General features: G+C 43.5%; 1 pseudogene; it reads left to right on the top strand.

Annotated features, from left to right (window-relative positions):
• The first annotated feature begins 1,096 nt into the window (after nucleotides 1-1,096).
• Nucleotides 1,097-3,307, top strand: LOC137205536 (small ribosomal subunit protein uS19 pseudogene; annotated as a pseudogene).
• The last annotated feature ends 320 nt before the right edge of the window (nucleotides 3,308-3,627 follow it).

The following is a 3,627-nucleotide window of genomic DNA, read 5'->3' as shown; positions in this document are numbered from 1 at the left end:
AATTGTCACGACTGGTGTCAAAATAACACAACCATTATCAGCATTCGTGGTAAAAGTGGCCAGTAAATGTGCCTCTGGGTCTTAGGCTCATGGTCTACAAAACGGGCAGCTGTGTGCCTGCACTGAACTTGGAATAACAGGTCAGAGAACAGACAGCATTCCTTTCAGCATTTGGGAAGACAGACTCTACAAATAAAAGGTAGAATTAACTGATCAACTTTGTAGCATGACCTTGTCCATCAGTTCTAGAACATGAGAGATTTCCATTGTGATGGTACAACTACCACTGAACAACTCATTGCATGCATTAATTCAGCCACTAAAGGCCTCCTTCCCCATAAGTTCATATAAATACAAATCTGCTCCTGGGGCTCTAGGACAGTCAGGGAAAGGTTAATATTCGGAGATTTATCTTTAAACATTTTTAATCCACTTTTTTACAAAGATTGGCAGAGCACTTGGCAAACTGTCCCCTTACCAGTGACTTATGAGGGACGATACTACAAAAAAATAGGGACCAACGTGTCTCAGACATCCCTGACTGATTTCTTCTGCAGCAATCTTACCTTCCAAGGGGACAAAGGACAGGCCCTACTCTACTGTAGTTAACAAGTGCAGAGCACCCACCTGGACCAGGCACCATTTGAAGCCGTTCAGCATTAAACCCTCACGACAATCCCAACTTACTACTGTTATCCCCAATTTTCAGATGAGAAAATTGAGGAACAGAGAAGTTAAGGGACCTAGTAGTCAGTGTCAGAGCTATGATTCAGAGATAAGCATCTGACTCAGGAGTCTGTGCACATAAACTCGATGCTATCCTGCCTCCAGAATGGAAGCATCTTCCAAGAAGTGCTTTTACTTTCAATCCTTTAGTTGCCTTTACTTTCCAAATTCCCTTTGAAACAGGCAGAGCCGAGGTTACCCATTTCGTGGAGACACCAGACCTACATGACTTAACTGAGTCACAGAATTCATCAGTGATTGGACAGAGAATGGAACCTAATACAACACACAGCACAGATCTTTACAATTCAACCAAGCAGACAAAAAACCAACAGACTCAAATCTGTTCCCGATCAGCAGACACCTGGACATGCTGGACAAGTGCGGGAGGTGATTGCTAAGCTCAGACCCATTATAGCCCCAAGGCACATCGCCTCCTCCCTCTAATTCATCCTGAGCAAGGCATTGAACCCATCTGGGCCTCCTTCTAGTTGCAATGACATGAGTCAATTCATTTCGAGGATAAAACAATAATAAATATTTGCATTATCCTTAATCATTGCCAAAACATTTCAAACACATCATCTCCTTTAGTCCTCCTAACAGCACTACGAAGGAAGTTTTGTAGTGTTCATTCTAGAGATGGAGAAACCAAGACTCACAAAATTTGTCATCTATCCAGTCCCATGCATAACTCAGTCTTAATGTTTGATCCTGCGCTCTCTCCACTGTGCTCCTGCAACTGTATTCTGGTTCAAGATCCAGCAGTTGAAGACCACGGTCAAAGAGAAGGCTGGGGAAATCTGAACCTGCCATCAAACCAGGGACTGTTCATCCCCAACACTTCAACGCTTCATTGTCAAATAAAAAGAATGTTGATTTCCATTATTTAACCAAATAGGATCCTTTCCATGAACATTCCAACTGCAAATCAGACTTGATGAATGACAAAAGGACATTGTTTTCCACATTTTTAATCTGTTCTGCTGGACTCCCAACCCACTGGTGAAAACTCTGAGGGACCCCAAGATGCCAGTGGTCAACTTGTGCAAATCACGTATTTTGTGATCAAAAGACTGAACTACTCTAATATCCAACTTTTTCTTGTAACTGAAACACCATTGGCCACCAAAATCTAATGGTTCTTTATATTATTAGGTCATTTATTCTCCCCAGCAACCCTGTGAGGTGGATACTATTGTTATCCCCATCTTTCTTACAGATAAGAAAACTGAGGCACAGAGAGATTAAGTGACCTGCTAGTCAGTGTCAGAGCTGTAATTCAGGACTCTGATTTGGTGGACTCTGGAATGCTCAGTTAGACAGAACTTCTTCAGTACAATTCTCTAGGATTTGAGTTGGTTTGGGGATAGAGAATGTTTTGTTCTACTTTTTAAGTTTCACTATTTATCAATAGAGTTTATCACCATCTCTTATCACTATAGTGGCTCATAAGGAGACCTCTCCCCACTATCATTAAAATAGAAATCTTCTTGGAAGGGCCAATGTCGAAAACCCTTATCAGTTATGAAGTAATAAAAAATAAGAGAAATAAGGAAAAATATAGCCTCTGGAGAGACTTGGCGATGCCCGGAGGTGACAAAAGGAAGAGAAAGAATAGATAGTAGAGGTGAAAGTTTTCCAAAAACAAATGTTACCTCTATTCTCTACCCCAGCTCTTTACAGCATAGCACATACCTCTATGAATGAACATTCTACTTACCAACTAGAAAAACACAGAAGCTGTGACTGAGTGAGTCCAAAGATGCAAAGTCCAAAGACCTGACTCTCTCTTCCCCTCCAAGCCAGGTGAGTTGCTATCCTTCTAAACTCTTGGCCTCCACAAGATCATCCCCTACCCCTGATGTAAAGACGTGTCACCATGCCTCCGGTGGCAGCCCTCCCAATCTTAGATGGCCAGGCCCAATCTTGCAGCCCACCCCTCAGCAGACCTGGTCTTCCTGAAGAACCCCACAAAGAGGGCATCCCATGTTTTCAGCTGCTGCTGCCAATTACCCAATACTTCTTTTTCTACTTCTTGGTAGTTTATTTTATCAGGCTATCTTATTTCCATGTACGTGGGCCACTCAAATACTTTTTTGAACAAGGCAAAATGTTAGTAAGTATAAAAGTTAAGGCTGCCGAAGAACTGACAAGACGGCAGAAGTAGGGCACAAGAAGCAGACCTTCCGGAAGTTCACCTACCGCAGCGTGGACCTTGATCAGATATCGGATGTGTTCTACCAGCAGCTTATGCAGCTGCACAGCACATGACAGCATCAGATGCTGAACAGAGGCCTGTGGAGGAAGCAGCATCCCTGCAGAAGTGCCTGCGCAAGGCCCAGAAGGAGGCGCCGCCCAAGGAGAAGCCGGCAGTGGTGAACACACACCTGCGGGTCATGATCATTCTGCCTGAGAAGGTGGCCAGCATGGTGGGCATCTACAACCACAAGACTTTCAACCAGGTGGAAATTAAGCCTGAGATGATCGGTCACTACCTAGGCATGCTCTGAATCACCTATAAACATGTGAAGCAGGGCCGGAAGCCACTCACTCCTCCTGCTTCATCCCCCTCAAGTAGCCTGCTTGGCCAACCAAGGCACAGATTTCTCTTTTAAAAAAAAAAAAAAAAAGGTAAATAGGTAAGTAAATCACACCACCAATAAAGGCAGAAGTAATAACAATAGCAGTAATCACAACAACAACCATTTATGAAGTGCTCCCTGCATGCCCTGTACTTTCCATACCTGATTGCATTTCATCTTCTCAACATGCCTTCAAGGTAAGTATATTTTACAGATGGGAAAACCGAGGCTTAAAGGCATTAAGTAACATGCCCACGTCAATCAAGAACTACGAATGCCCAGTTCCACCTGCAGGTCTGTCTCTCTCCAAAGCCCA

This window comes from Pseudorca crassidens, chromosome 14, assembly GCF_039906515.1.
Source record: "Pseudorca crassidens isolate mPseCra1 chromosome 14, mPseCra1.hap1, whole genome shotgun sequence".
Taxonomy (NCBI): Eukaryota; Metazoa; Chordata; class Mammalia; order Artiodactyla; family Delphinidae; genus Pseudorca; species Pseudorca crassidens.
Note: the sequence above shows the minus strand (reverse complement) of the source record. Positions and strands in the feature narration are given on the sequence as shown.